The 17,128-nt window shown below is 31.4% G+C and overlaps 1 protein-coding gene across 2 annotated transcripts in view; it reads right to left on the bottom strand.

Moving 5' to 3' along the window:
* LOC130452825 (protein spitz-like) overlaps positions 1-17,128 on the bottom strand; it is a 486,395-nt gene that overhangs the window by 382,782 nt on the left and 86,485 nt on the right. The window lies entirely within an intron of this gene.

Consider the following 17,128-nt stretch of genomic DNA (forward strand, 5'->3'; position numbering starts at 1 on the left):
TAGTTCAAATGTCATTTACAAGCTCATTGGTGTGATAATGATGAAATTCCCCTAAAATATCAGGGATTTGTTAAATAATTTACTATAGTCCATGTAAAATGTGTTTATAAACTTAATCAAAAATCATGTGGAAATAAATTCTGCATAATAATATTCATAATTATATGCCACTTATTAAAATTACAGTAAATTATACGGTAAACGTTATAGGTGGAATTATATGGACAATATAGGATAAAGATGAATGCAACAAACAACCCGACAGGATCGAACTTGTATGTGTGTATATATAAGGGAGTTATTTATGAAGGGAGACGACTTCAAATAAACTAAGGGTTACGTTCTTGAATTAACGGAAATTTGATTACTTCTATACCCGTCGAGTCGAGGTCAACAGGTTAAGTTTTATGAATGAAAAGGGTTCAGAGGGTGAGTACAAAAAAGGTATAAGGTTGTTTTTCATATCTAATGAATTGAAATTAATGGATCATTTCAATCTCAACTTTACAATCCTACATGAAGTCATATGCTATTAAAACTGGGTTATCTTGAATTTCCAAATAAAATATGTTTCAAGAAAATGAATCGCTCATACCTCATGGCATGACTTGTAAAATTAATCTTATAATGTAGAATCAATTATATTTTGTACGTTTAAATGATTATCTTTCTTTACGGTAGACAATTCTTCTTTCGATAGTGCTCCTGTGAATGATATATTTTTTGCATATTTTTGTATTCCTAGAGATTTTTTGGTTGCTAAAACACAAATTTTATTCAAAATTATCATTTGATATGGAATTTAAAAGAAACTCTATAATATTTGTGTGATTCTCAGAGCCACCCTTAGGTTTTCATACAAAGTGAATAATATTTCTAAAAAGATAAAAATCGCCACAATTGAACACTCATATATCAAACTCGAAACTACTTACAAAGTTAATGAAGCGAGTCATGACGTTATTAGCCAAAGAAAATCACGATTGCTAGTTCAAATAGATTTTGAAAACATTTGACCTGGAAACATGCACCAGTATCATCAAGATCCACCACTTCTAGTAAGGTTATTGAAAAAAGTTATCCAAGCATTTTTTTATGATTAGAAGTTGAATGTAAAATTCTTTTAGACAGGAATCTCTTGCACTTAATGAACACTTGAATCCTGTTTGAATGGATTTTTACTGAGACCATTAAATAAAAGTATGCTGGATGAAATACCAAAACCCGGCAGACCAACCAAACTAACCAAATTATGAGTTAAGGAACAAAATAAAAAATGGAATCGATTTTTAATACGATCATTGATATTGGAACAAGCTCCCGTATTATCAAGATCCACCACTTCTAGTGAGGTCATAGAAACAAAACTCATTTAAGGAATTTTTGATGGTTAAATGTTGAATAAGAAATAATTTTTTTGAAAAACTTGTTACACTTAATAAGTATTTAATCTAATGTGAAACAAAAGAAACATTATTTTTATTTAAATAGGGATCGCCATATTTTAGAAAAATATGCAATTTTTCTTACATTATTTTGAGAGTTTAACCGTAATTCTTAAACAAATTGTTCTCGTGCAGAGATGATAATTACATGACTTCGCCGAGCCCATACCTATCTCCAGGTAATTCCTTTTTATAAGGATTTCTTGAAAGGCGATTCTGTGCGATGAATAATATTCAAATTGGAGAAGAACATTCATCATGATATTGGTAACAACCAAGCGAAATGTGTCGAAGAAGAAATCTAAGGACCAAGTTTTCTGAAACACTGGCATTTCTGAATGCCAGTGTCAAAATGGAGATCATTTCGACAATATTATGTTTATCAAATATTTTTACAAAAATAATGGTGTTTATTTCGAGTCGATAGGATTAGTATTGACAAACTTACAAAGTTTAGAAGTCTGAATATATTTTATAACGTTTCCAAATAGGTACTACGTCATCAACGCCGATTGTGTAGGAGAGCAGCCGGCCTGTTTGACAAAATTCTACTGTATAGACTAACTTGTCGTTATTTTGACAAAAACAGTTCATTTGTTGATAAAAATGGAGCAAGGTGTGTTCATGGTCAATCAGACAACTTGCCCCGAATAGATTCACTTGCAATGGATAGTTATTATGCCCCAACCAACAATTTTATGACTTTTAAAATTCTCGACAAGAACCAGATGAGCAGACGGATCGATAGAATTACATGTTTATGGGGCAAAAATAATAAGATTTTATGTACACATGTACATTTTGAGATACCAAGTGTTAAAGTTAGAACAAATATATAACATTTAATTTGGAGCAAATTCTATTTTGTTGGACCTATGGTGTTTGAGTAAAAAATTATCAGATTTTCATCATAGTTTAATTAAAATTAGATAGGAAAATACTATTATTTTCTAAATGTTATCTTACTCGTAAGTTTATTAATTTAATTTAGTTAATTGATAACTAGAACAGTTATCAATCAACTTACCTAAAAAATGTAGTTTTATAAAAGTTTTTATAAAAAAAGAATATAACCGTACCAAATTTACACGATTTTGTCATAAAAATCGAATTTTATTTTTTACAACAAAAATTAAAAATGTCAAATTTGCACCTTGTTAAACTTGAATGTTGAAACTTATTATTTCTGAAAAATCAGTGGTGCACCAATGCGGCAAAACAATAATATGAAATCACAGGTATCACACTTTAAAAGTACTACATTATTGTTACATAAATGCGTCAAACTACCCCGTATCGTAAATTTCAACTTTTCAATGTACTATTAAAAAAATGAAAGAACTGATTTACTTCGAAATAATCTTCACAACAAAACCGATTACTTGATGAAACAGTATTCCTTTTAGTGACCATTTTTCCGTAATTTTTCTCCTTTAGGGGTACTATAGAATACTTTATTTAATGCAGTGATAGTGGTGTTGGTGTTGGCAATATTTATAACGAACCTTAGTCTAACAAAAAATACAACTACGCGATTGGTACGTTGCAAGAAGAAATGAGGGAGGAATAAAAATATAACACTCTCAAAAATTTTTAACAGCGCCATATACGTGTGGTATATTGCAAATTGATTTACTTTATTTACCACAATCAATTAAAAATTTAAACCCGATATCGTTTCCACACCCATTCAAGGTGGAAATCTAAATAAATTGCACCATGTTATCCTAATTATACCTCGTCGTCTCTTTTCTAGGTTTGCTGCAATTCAAACTTTTTTCACTTATATGTTTCCTTATACATTTTGTATACATCTTTTAGTGAAAATTTACTCATATTTTCTAATATTAAACATAACTAAAATAAATGATATTAAAATGAAATTATTTATTTTCAATACACTCATTTCAGTACAAAGTATATGTACATGTTTTGATTCATAGTTTCAGTTTCAGTGGCCGAACCACCCTGTATGGGCTGTGCAAGTTTAGCATCTGTCATCGTGCAAACATCGTAAAGCGAAATCCGACACCGCCATATAATTCGGAAGTGGCACAAGGTGTCTGCCATAAAGTGTCTATATACCCCACTCACCCTGCTCTATTCTATTTCTGTACATTAGATGAAATATGACAAGAGCTGTTTGTACTTATTTCTATGCAATGAATTTGATTTCTAATTTAAAACGTGAATTCAATGATCATGTGAAGGTTTTCTGTCACGATGAACGGTTGAGTTTGTTATATACAACTTTTGAAAAATTTTACGAAACATATCAATGTAAAATCTCTGAACAACTTACTATCTACCAACCAATAGATCACCACGATAACTATTCCAATGGAATGTCACTCAATTTCAAGTGTAGTGAAACAGTGTGGAGAAGGACTATTTCTCATTATTTCTAACTAGTCATAATTCAATTATTTTGATTCAATCGAGATCGTCTTAAAAGTTTCGAACGTTACAAAAAAACAAGTTTTTTTTATTACCATTTTTACTTTTCATCTTATACGTTTCACTACTGTATACACTGTTTATACCACCACTATAATAACACTCACAATTACATTGTCTGACGCGCATTTCGATAACCAAGTTATCGTCTTCAGAGACTGAAGATAAACGAAAATCTAGTAACTTGACTTACCTGTTTTATGCTAAATTTTCTACTAATAAACATTCTTTGACTACTGAGTAGGCTATAAGGAGTTGGCCCTTTGTCCCTATTTAAGCTACTCTTAAATCTAGCAATTTTAATGCTTACAAATGCATATAACAATGTCTTATTGGATACAATTTTACATTATTAATATTTATGTCATGATTGTGACTGGCAGCGTGATCGGAAATACCTGATTTTCCGGTCTATCCATATTTTAAATGAGATATGTGATCTTTAAACCGAATAATAACTGATCTCTTAGTCTGCCCAATATACTTTCCGTCATAATCACCACAGTTTATTTCATATATACCACTCTTTCCCAAATTTGGTATTTTATCCTTAGGATTGCCCGACAATTCTTTCAATTTGAAGACCACTCTTCTAAATATTCCTTCCAATTCTTTGGTATAAAGAGGATTGAAAGATATCAGAGCAAATTTTTCTTAATTTTCTCTTTGGGTTTGGAAAAAAGTGGTTTCACGTAAAGATTTCTTAAACCTATGACGATTGATTAACCTATTACAAAACAAGTTATTAGATTTTAGTTTATCTTCAGTCTCTGAAGATGATAAGTTGGTTATCAAAATGCGCGTCAGACAGTGTAATTGTAAGTGTTGGTGTAGTGGTCGTGTAAACAGTGTATTCAGTATGAATATCGCCAACGGTTCCAGTAATTCCAACTTTTTTTGTTTTTGTCCTCCAAATAGGCGTTTATGTATGCCTATTTGATATGATATGATAACCTATTGGTCTAATGAAAATTTGTCTCCTGCAAGTGAAAGTTTAATATTAGGAAACAGAAAATGTTGTTGGAGACCAGATCTGGTGAATATGGTGAATGGTTAACCAATTCGAAGCGTGATTCGAGAGAGAGATTTTATCTATGGCGATCAACGAAGTGTGTAAAAGTGCGTTGTTTTGATAGAAAATTCCTCTATTTTTCTTTAAATGCGGTCGATTTTTTCAATTTTTCATTTTACCTCATTAATCAATGGTGCGTAATAATCTCCTGTTATTGTTTCATCTATTTGAAATAGTCGATGAACACAATCCCGAGGCTATCCCTAAAAATGGTTTAATCTACTCTTATTTCATCATTTCTGATAATAGTTATCACTTCTCTCTTGACACGCTTTTCTTCTTTTGGCCGTAAGTGCGTTTCAGTTATCCTTAAGGTCTGTTCTCTGATTAAAATCTTGAAAAATAAAAAATCAGGGCTTTAAATTTTCTGAATTGGGTTCTAATGTATATTGTATGCCTTAATGGTAAAAATAATGTTGATTTATGTGAAAAACTACAGTTAATTCTATTAGGTTCTTGAATTATAATATAATCAGGAACATCATCTCGGAAGGAAAATGGATGGAATAAACAGTGAGTACATGTGAGGGAGATCAGAATTTTTTTCCCAACGAAAAAGTTTCTAGTAAATCAAGTCGTGCATTGTACTTTTTATACGGTTGAGTTGTCTTTATTTGTTCAAAATGAGGTTCATTTTAATATTTTACTTGAAATTTCAACTCAAAGTTATATTTGACCAGTGTTTGAAAGTGATGCCTGGTAGATCGTTCTACTTCAACACATTTTCAGTAATTGAAATATGAGCGAAGGTTTAAGTTGAAATGTAAACGTACTGATCCTCTACGTCATAGTTGAATTGGAAGATCTGCTCCCGTATTTACTAAGGCCTGTATATAATTCTTAATGGAACTATTGCCATGGGGCCAAATTTATATATTCCCACATCTGTACATAGTCGAAGCATTGCGTATGTTTTGGAAATTCGGAAGAATTCTTCTATTAAGTTGGAATTTTATGCAACCGTTGGTGATATTCATAATGAACACATTATTTACACTACCACCACACCAACACTCACAATTACACTGTCTGACACGCGTTTCTATAAGCAAGTTATCGTCTTCAGAGACCGAAGGTAAACTAATGCCTACTTGACTTGACCTGTTTTATACTGAGTTTTTCCATCAATAAACCATCTCCCTCGAAAATTAATTCCAGCGGGAAAACCTCCCTGGAAGAAATTTTTACATTTAAACTACTAAACTATACAGTGAACTGTACGGATTTGACACTTTGTCCCTATTTAAGCTTTTCTTACAGTTGGCAATTTCAATCCTGTTTATACAAAGGGATTGGAAGGAATATTTATCAGAGTGGTTTTTGAATTGGTTTATAAATACAACAATACATTAAAACAATTGTTAGGTAATCCTAAGGATTGGGCATAACGTGAAATTGTTAAAAAATGTATCCAATAAGAAATTGTTGAATGCACTTGAAAGCATTGAAATTGCCAAATGTAAGAGTAGCTTAAATAGGGCAAATTCCGTACAGCCCACTCTATAGTTTAGTAGTAAAAATGTCTGTCTTCTGCAATTGATATTGGAAGAACTATAACTATATATGTTAAAATTATATTTCTGACGTCTGTTTATTTTTATTTGTGTGTTGCCCTGATGATTTGAGTTGTTTATAGATACTTGAAACATTCATTTTGGTAAAAAACGAATGGCAGTGTGCCGATCAACTCACTTCGACATTTGACGATCAACGATCATTTCAAGCCACCGATTTTCGTTGATTTATTGTTCAGTCATCAGTCAGATCAGTCATGTGATCATCGTTTCTACTTCATATTAGTACAAAAATTATATTTTTTTTTTCAAATAAAACATGTTATTTATATCTCCAAACTTATATAAATGGTAAGATAAAAAAATTATAAATTGCGTTTTCGTAATTTAATTGTTAACTTATTCATTTCAATAATATCAGCTAATATTTGAATATTGTTGCATATTTAGTATTGAATAAGAGCATGAAGAAATCTCCAAGTAGAAAAAGTACTTCAAGAGCTCGATAGCAATGGAGAAGTTTTATTGATGGCCAACTCCATTTTTACCTCTCTGAAATCAACCTTTGTTCAAAGCAATACACTCTGAAATGATCTATTCGATTTAGGTAATCACTATTGGCCGCTACATGAGAAGTAGCAAAAATCACAGACATATTCATTGACTGAATTTTTCCATGCATACGGTTAAATAATGACCACTTTTCGAGGTTAAAGGCTATAGAGGTATTTAAATAAATTATCAAACTTTATTGATGACGAAATGTACAAGACATTTCAAAGAATTCAATGACCGCCTGTGATATTGCAACTATTTAAAGACCAGAGGCCGCTCAATTCCAATGGTTAACTATCCGTAACTTTCACAGAAATGAATTTTTTAATCGATTTTTTAACAAACAGTTACTTCGTGTATAACTCGATAAAACTTTAGGAGATATATAGACATTCTGAAGAAAATTGTCATAAAATGTGATAATTTATTGAAAATACTTACTAGGTATTAAAACATAATCAAACATTTCTAAATGAACTGCATACTGTCGAACATCGTGTTACTTACATAAGAAAAACATTGAAATATAGAAAAATTTATTTGGTTAGGCTACAACTCATTAAATAAAAAAAATTACAATGAATGTACGAAGTGGGCACCTTGCACTTCTACACACTACTACGGACGGTCAAAACGGCTGGAATTATTCTAAATGTTAGCATCAAGTACTAGTCTTGTCAGAGTATGTTTTTTTTTGGTTATTTTGAATTGCATCATTCAGTTTAATGTACATATCATTTCGCTGATGTTTCTTTTTGAATATTTATATTCCTTACCCAGAATTTTCACATCATCGAAATTAAAGTTGTGACCATTGGTGAAATGATCTTGGGCTAGAACAATCATATTCATGCTGGTATATTCTGGATTTCATGTACTGTTTAGTCACACCAATGTAACTCTTCTTGTAGTACAAACAACTTATTTCATAAATCATATTGCGATGTTGGAGTTTGGGTGTTTTGTCTTGTGAATATGTTGCAAACTTTATTTATTATATTAGAAATATTCATTCACTGATAAATGTACCTACCTTAACAGGAGAATTATATCTTCGTGCGGAATATGTTCATCTTTGGACTGACTTCTAATAATTTAAAAAGGTTTTTATTTATATGTGTATGTATTAGTTTCTTTGCATGATTTTTTTCTTTGTTGTTCTGTTTTATACAACAATGTTCTCATTTGTTTATGTTGTATGGTTTGTCTAAATGTCCGTCTCATATTTATTTATATATACATATACAGATTTTTTTTATATTGTTACACTAAACTTACCTGATTATTGTTAAACTTTCAATTTTACCATTTTTATAACTTGATTATCTTTCTCAACGTTCAAATTATTGTGTGTCATATATTTTTAGCCTTGCTAAATAAAGGATCGAAGGGTTAGCGGTTTAAAAAAATTCTTAGAAAGTTATTTTATACATTGTTCTTTTTTCATTTAATGGCCCTTGAATGTATTCTTTCCATCTTTATATTATTTCTCTCCCAATATAATTCCTTATTTATTTTGAATGTAACTTGTTCCTTTGCACCTTTTTTGGTTTTCTTTAATTTTCTATCATAAATATACCAAATTAAATTGTTAATACTTTCATAGAACAGCGCGCGTCTGCGGACAATCTGTATGCACATAAATACATCCATATGGTACAAGCAGGTGATCTGCAGATTGTGATCGAGATAATGAACGATACATTGGGGTATCTGATTTAAAATTGGCCTATATTGGATGTTTTCGAAACTATTATGATTGTAGCCCGCTTGAATAAAGGTATTGTATTACTTTGCTTTCAGTATATAACAGTGAACTAGCAGATTTTTCGATTGTTAAGATTTTATCGATGAGATAACTAAGTAACACGTCGTACATATTCGTGCCAAAATATTGGAAAATTATTACACACTAATTTTCTTTCGGTTTCAATATTGATGACACTGGCATCACAAAGTTAATGTAAAGCGGAAGAAAGACCCCGAAGAAGTTGGCACCGCACTCTCAAGTTTTTACTTTGTACTAGGTTTGTTCTATGTTGTTCCTAAGTATGAAGTTTGAAAAAAAATTCTACACGAAATTTAAGGAAAATCATCTTTCGCCGGGCACCGCATTTTCGAGCTATCGTGATTTAAATGGTTGCTCTAAATTATTCCAAAGAAATTTTTGGAAAATTGATTACTCAACTGAAATACCACTTGTATGATTATTTGAAGATATAATACAAATTTATAGAGAACATTTTTTTTGGCAGAACGTTGTACTAGGATCCTAAAACAACTTTTACTTTTGCGATAAAAAATTGCAATTGCAAATAAGAAGCCTTTACTACTGAGAGTCCCGAAATTTAGTGAGGAATGACTTAGAAATATGAAAATTTTAGGATTTAGCGTTATTGGAAAGTTTAAAGGAAGGAATCTCAGAATAACTGTTCCTTTTGAAGAAGAAGAAAGTGTTGCTATATCAAGACAACGCACCGTGTTATAAACCAAAGAAACTATGCCAAAATTGCATGATTGTACGTGCAATTGCCCCCGTATCCACTATTCTCCCGACCTAGACTCCAAAGGCTTTTTTCTAGTCACAACCACAAGGGAATGCATGCTGGGCACGAATTATGCGTCGATGAAGAGGTTATCGCCGAAACTGAAGCTAATTTTAATTCTAAAGACAAATTGTGGTATAAAAATTGTTCCGAAAAATTTTATGACCGTTATAATTGCTGTATCACACCCAAAGGCAACAATATTGGAAAATATATTGAAATTTTTTTTTCTTTGCTAGCTTATGTACTTTTCAGTTATAATAGTGAAAAATTCATTTTCTATATCCTGTTCCACGGAAACTAAATTTCCTTATTTATATTGCATACACTGAGGTGATAAGCAAAAAATTTTCAATTAGCTAACTTACCAAATGCAACTTATTTTGAAGACCATAAAAAACATGATACGAATCGTGAATGATTCTTCCAATATCAATTGCAGAAGAGAGTTATGCGAGGAAAAATCAATATTTCATAAATACGCACAGCACTCATAGCAAATTAAAACATGAAAAATAATGTTTAGTCCCCGGTACACATCTAACAAACCGTCAGTCCACGTGGACTCATCATCTCCACTGTTTACCAATTAAAACATCGAATCGTACACATAAATGCATTTCTATTGAACGAAGCTGTCGGAAGACGTACGTACACAATTCCTTTGAAATATTCCTGCTAAACAATCTGCGATAAACAGTGGCGTGGATCGGTGAAATTCATTTAATTCTTAAATTTCTTAAAATAAATAGAAATAAGGCGTTCTTTAGACCATGGGCGAATGAAGACAATGAAATATGTTGAAATGTTCAAAAAAGGAAAATTATCAGCAATCTGAGTAGTCACGAAAGGGGTTGATGTGGACCATCCACAGAAACGAAAAACATGTAACGAAAAATTGAAATCAGCTGACAAAGCCACTCAAGATTTTATACGTAGGACAATTTATAGTTTATATAAGGAGAACAGGGTTGCGGCATTAGAAGTAATACAGCAAAAGGTACAATTATACCAGTTTAGAAACATTGCGCCAAGTTTTGTCAGCATGTGATTTTAAACACACAAAACTGAATCAAAGATAGTTCGATGACGACAAGATAATTTGCGTCAGATAAGACTACCGAAGTTCCAACAGACGAATGGGGTACAAAAAGTGCTCAGTTCTCATCTGGTACCCTGTTTAAACCAAACTCTCTCACAGGCAGGAACATTTTACTCGTCTATTTTTGTTTTATAATTTATTATTCAGTTGTAGCAAGTTAACAAGGGATAATAAAGATTAATAAGAATAAGTTCCTAGTAGAGCTACAATTAAGTGCATCTGTCTAAAAAACGGCGTATAATGCCGTCCAATTTTTAATGATTCGATTACCTTTTAATTAACACTTTCTCGCATAAGATATACATATTTATAAAAGTAATCAATTTATAAAATGAGGCATCTAAGCCTATGGTGGATCAAACAAAATTTTCGGGAAGGGTTTTTATAATCTGGAATTGATATTGGAAGAACTATAACGAGTTCCCTTTATTAGGAGTAGATATAAAAACATATTTTGTTATATCGCTACCAAAACAATTATTTTAGACATAAATGCCTTTATTTGTTCACCACGTTGTATTTTAAGAAAACAAACCCAACGTATGTTACACCTTTCGAGTTTTACTTTATTTTTAAGGTGATAATCTAAATGGAGGAGAAATATTAATTCTACATCTATGGTAGAAGATGTTTGCGGATAAGTAAGTCTGTTTACTGCAATTCAGCACATCGCCTAAATCGTAATATTCTGAATTGCAGTAAATAAGGATGGCAGTTCTTTCCAAAAGAGATCGATTTTAAAATCGATTCGAATCGTAATCTGATAAATCGATGTCTAAAAGATCGATTTTAAAAAAATCGGTTGTATTTACAATGTAAATATAAATCCATTTTCTAAAAATCAAGAAAGATAATATAATGTATAATCTTTGGGATCTCTTTTTGGTAAAATCAGGGATATTTAGTTCAAGGAATTTGATAATAACAATTATTTTTATTACCATATCAAAATATCAGATCAAATGTAATAGAAGACATTTAGTTTCTAAATATATTTTTTACATAAAAAAGTTGAGAAAATAGATAATATAACTTATAGATCCCAATGCTTAATATCTAAGCTCAATAGTTTGACAAGTCTACTGAGATCCAAGCGGTTCTGTTCATTACTTGCGATGTTGCCATCAATTTAAGAAAAGCGCTCACAAGGAACAGATGATCCCACGATACTCATATACATCACGGCTATTGAGTGAACATGGTGATTTAACGAAACAGAAAAAATCGAATGTCAATTTTTAAGGGTGAAATATCGTTTCCCTGAATAAAGATTTATTTGGTCAGAGAAATCGAGCATATCCTTACGATTGTATATTTGTGTTTTAGTAAGCTCGGATATGACGTTTCTGAAGATTTTTTCAAAATATAGAAGTTAAATAATAATCCAAATAAAAAAAATGTCATCACGAGTTAATGTCACTAACCAATAGGCGAAATTATGGTTAAGAAATATAAATAAACGAAATGACGAGTTCAATTATATACTTGATGGAAAAATTATTGTTCTCACAATTGGTTAGATTTTTTATAATATTAGAAATTAGAAAGGAATATTATGTTTCATTGATCATGATCATTTTCCAAAACTCTTCAATAAATTCTGCTGGAGGTTGCGACGCAACTAGCAAGTACAGCTTAGCGCATCCAAAATAAGAGTCTTTCACGCTAATAACTCTTTCCTTTTTCTTCGGACAAAAATTATAGATCATATAGATTAAAATCATAGAAAATCTTAGTGTTAGTAGGTACTTAAGTGTCAGCCTACGAAATTTTCATCCCATCTAACAGACGTTGTTTAAAAATATGAATATTATCAGGTTCAGTATAATCCTTCGATTTGAAATACCTCAGCAAAAAATCTAAGGATATGAGGTCCGGTGATAGAGCTGGCCCTTGAACATGTGAACATAGTCAAACAATCTACCACGATACTCCTCCTTCAAATATCGTGTAATTGCAACCAAACGGTGCGGAGGAGCACCCTCTTGTTGAAAATCAACAAACACATCTGGAAAATTTTGAGAATTAACTGCTTGTATGTTGTAATGTCTCCAGATGCACCTTATCGGTTAAGTTAGTTTTTAGAAAACAGTTTATCTCCACATTCCTGTCCGAAAAGTCACTTTTACGATCCAAGGTTTTCACAAAACATGAAGATTTACATTACTCAAAATTTTCATATTTTGAGTAATCACATTTCTATCAAAATAGAACGTATTTTGGTCAGTATAAATTGTCAATTAATAAAATGGCAAATATCAGCCAAACGGTTCATTTTATCAAATTCCAGCACAAGTAGATTTTATTTAGCTTGAAATGATGAAAAGTCCTTTTCGATAATTTCATACAGGGTGTGTCATCCCTGCACCATATCAAAATACATACGCATACATTCGAACTTGCTGAGAATTTTATGAAAATCAAAAGAGATTTAAAATAAAAATGAAATTGAAATTCAAACTTTAGAGCTCTCTAATTCACAAACTAGATTATATTAGAAATAATTATATAAAATATTGACATTATTTTGGCTCATACCATACGCTCTTAAGTTTTTTCTTTTAGTCCCGAGGCATTCTGTATATCAAAATTAATATAGAGCTCAGCTTTTACCTTATAATCTACAATATTATTTGTGAATATCACCATATCACTCCAATTATTCCACTGCCTAATAATAAATACATTTGAATATTCAAAAAAAATTATTAATTTCTATCTATGCTGCTCAATATGAGCCACTTTTCAACTTCTGCAAAAAGGAAAAACTACACTGTTATAATGTTACATTAATAACAAATGTATGTATAGTTTATTAACGAATATTACTATATATGTATTTACTGTCTTTCCGTAACTGTCTATTTCAATTCACAATTATCCCGGTTAACAACCCTAATCTGCTTTCGGAACGGATTGAAAACTAAACATTTCACGTGAACAAATTGAACCATTATCGAAATCACCGATCTGAACTAACGCACCCATTCCAATAGGGTGGTAGTGTATTATCGAAGCGAAGCGTCCGAATGACAAATTACTCGATTCAAAGCTAATACGACATAATACAGGGTGACAGGGAGTCGTATGACATTAATGTTTATCCTTTTATTTAATGGCAAGAGCATTAGTTGCTATAGGGTTTACTATACCTACCAAACCATTAGGTTTTGACCCTTTGATTCCCTATAATTGGATCACCATAAGTTAATTATGTTTAACTGGGATGCATGGGATAACTGGGATAAATCGTTAGGGGCACTAGTTTCGAATATACGTATATGTCAAGGAAATACAAATAACGATAATGATCAGATTATTACAATAGAGAAAATTCTCTTAATATTATTGTACAAAATTTTAGTAGGAAACATCAAGTTGACAACACTGAACAAATCATCTATTGTATAAACGTTTATCCACATAACTCAATGTCAAATCCTTTTTTCAAAATCCTGAATGATAATTAACACAGGTAAACCAAGATAATATTCCTTTTTGCCAAAATTGAAAAAAACTATCTGTTTTATAAAAGCTTCACGTACAAAGCACAAAATTAAGCCTTGTTATTTTTTCCACATTTAGAAAAGAATAGGCAGTTTGGCAGCACTGAATGAACCACCTATTCTAGAGAAGCTTCACACAAGTTATTTAAAGTCCAGTCTTTTTTTTTAATTACGATTCCCAAATCTAAGGAAAGCCGGCCAGTCTAGTAACACTCATTTTATAGTTCATACAAATGTCTCAAAGTTACACTTTTTTTTAATCATTCCTATCTAAATTTCATCAGAAATACCAAGTTGGCAACGCTGAATGTACAACCTATTCTATAGAAGCTTCATACAAATGACTCAAGGTTTAAAATCTAAGGAAAACTGAAAACACCGCCAAAATACTAATTTTATATAAAAAGTAAGATCATTATTGGCAGGCACTTTAGTGAGGGTTTTTCTTTAAAATATAATTTTAATAAAAGAACGTCTTAAATGCAAATGTTCTTCCGAGCTGTCCAGCATAATCGAACCTAGAGCAATTGTTGACAAAACTTGATCGACAAACAGACGTGGCTCTTGAACACTGAGTTTACCTGCAGACGCCCAGAATGAAAATTTTTCGGGATCCCTTTCTTTGGAGGAGTGCAAACCTGTGGAATCAGCTATCAAGGCACGTCTTTCCCGAACACTACTTCCTACAGAAGGTCAAGATCAATAAACACAGACATCTCCACATGGCAAGCTCCACTCGTATTACTTGTGTGTGAAAGTGTTTACTCTTTTGTGCTTGCTTTTTATATAAACAAAATATTAGGTTGTGAGATAATTAGAACCGTCAAGATTGATTCTGTTTTAAGAATAAATGTTTGAGTGACAATGATTCCATACAAAACATGACCAGATTCAAACAGTCTAATCTAATATTGCTGAACTTATAACACATTTAAAACAAATAAAATGTTTGAAAGCAATATACTTGAGGTGTAATTTCATATTGTCGCTCGAAGCTGGCTTAGAGTGTCAAATGAGGACAAGTGGTATAATTGGAGCGCTATCTTAAATTAATGCAGCGTCAAATACAGAACCACAAAGCTTCAAAACGACGAAAAAAGGTTAAAATATACCACCTCTGTCAATAAATATATTGTTGTCCCCACAAATTTTCAACATTCCATTCTATTTTTGCTTTGTGTTGGTTTCAATCTTTCTCTAATAGGTTCTATGAAAAGGATCGAAGCAGCAAGTTGAAACTTTGTGTAAATCTTGTTGACGAGTGCATAAAGATTTTTGCTACGTGAGGCCAAGGCTCATAGACCGTACTACAAAGTAACAAATAAAAGAAAATCAACTACTGTAGAAAAAATATAAATAGACAAATTTTTCCTGAAGTGAACATTTAAAATATGCTGCGTAATATGCCTTACTGAAGATTGAATCGTATGAGATCAATTATTTTTGCTTGAAAGGAATGTTCCCCAACAAATTGATGTGTTTTCACTAAATTGCTGTTTCTAGCCTATATACATGTTATTATATGCTAAATACACTACTTAATAAGTACATTCATTATTTTTAGGGGCTGTGGAATATAAGTAGAAGAAAAGATAGGTGAGTAGTATTCATGTGTATTTAAATTGAACACAGACTTTTGTTAATATAAATTAATTGCAATAATATTAATCTTTATTGACTAATTATGACATTGAAACTACTTTCAAAATGTGAATTATATAACTCTAAAAAAATATGTCTTCTATCCAATGATCGTAATACTTTACAAAACGGGTCACGTTAAACGTGAGTGTATTTCTCCCATTCCGATACACTTCTATTTATTGTTGGTGATATTTTTAACGTTTTCCCTATTTATTAAAACAGGAAGCTTTCAAATCCGCATTTGGCTGAATTTTTTCTGGTAATAAATCAACCCTCGGTAACAACTGCTGCCCGTAAAATAGGTAATCACGAGATTTGACAAATTTCTATGAAACCAAAAATGTTAGAATTTATTTAACATTTTGAATAACTACGTATTTTAAAGAAAAAATATTTTTCTGGAACTTGGGTCTCTTCTATAATTTAAATTGAATATTAATAGACCGGTTGCTTGAGAGAATATTCTGAATCTATAGATTAATATTTATATCAACAAGAACTAACCAAAAAATTCATTTCATTGCTTTAATCAACTACGAGGGTTGCTACTTAAGTTTTTATATACAAATATTTATAAGTGGATATGGCTTTAATGTTTTCAAAAATATTCTCCATTAAGATCAAAACACATTTGCATGCATTTGAACCAATTGTGAAAACATTTGTTCCATTCTGGTTAAGGTACCCCCATAGCATGTGATTTAAACGCATCAATATCTTCATGTGTAGAAAAACGTTGACCTCGTAATTTATTTTTGATCTGTGGGAATTAGAAGAAATCATTGGGTCGTGGTGGCATACATCCATGATTCATCATTTGTCAAAATCTTGTAAATGTCTTTTGGAGGACCGCAATTGAATCTTTTCAGCATTTCATTCCATTGAACGACACGAGTTTGTTTTTGAGCGATCGGCAAATTATGCGGTATTCAACGCGAAAGAATCTTTTTGATAGCCAAATGCAATATTGAATGTATGCAATTGGAACTAATGTCCAAGTATACTTCAATATCAAATAGGGTGGCTCGAGTTGGTACTTTATTACCAAAAGTTAAAGCGAGTTTATCGGCACACTGCTGTTGGTTTAATCAACGTTGAAAGTTATAGAAAATCATTATACGAAATATACGTATGAGAATACGTTCTGAGAACGTTCACCATTGAAAATGTCAAACTTTATGATGGAAATGTCAGTCTTGTGGTCTAGATGTTAACTCGGAAAAGACCAACCTCATTCTTTTTGCTAGGAAATACTAGACTAAACTATTTCTTTCTCCTCGGTTAAAC

The sequence above is a fragment of the Diorhabda sublineata genome, chromosome 2 (genome assembly GCF_026230105.1).
Source record: "Diorhabda sublineata isolate icDioSubl1.1 chromosome 2, icDioSubl1.1, whole genome shotgun sequence".
NCBI classification, from domain to species: Eukaryota; Metazoa; Arthropoda; class Insecta; order Coleoptera; family Chrysomelidae; genus Diorhabda; species Diorhabda sublineata.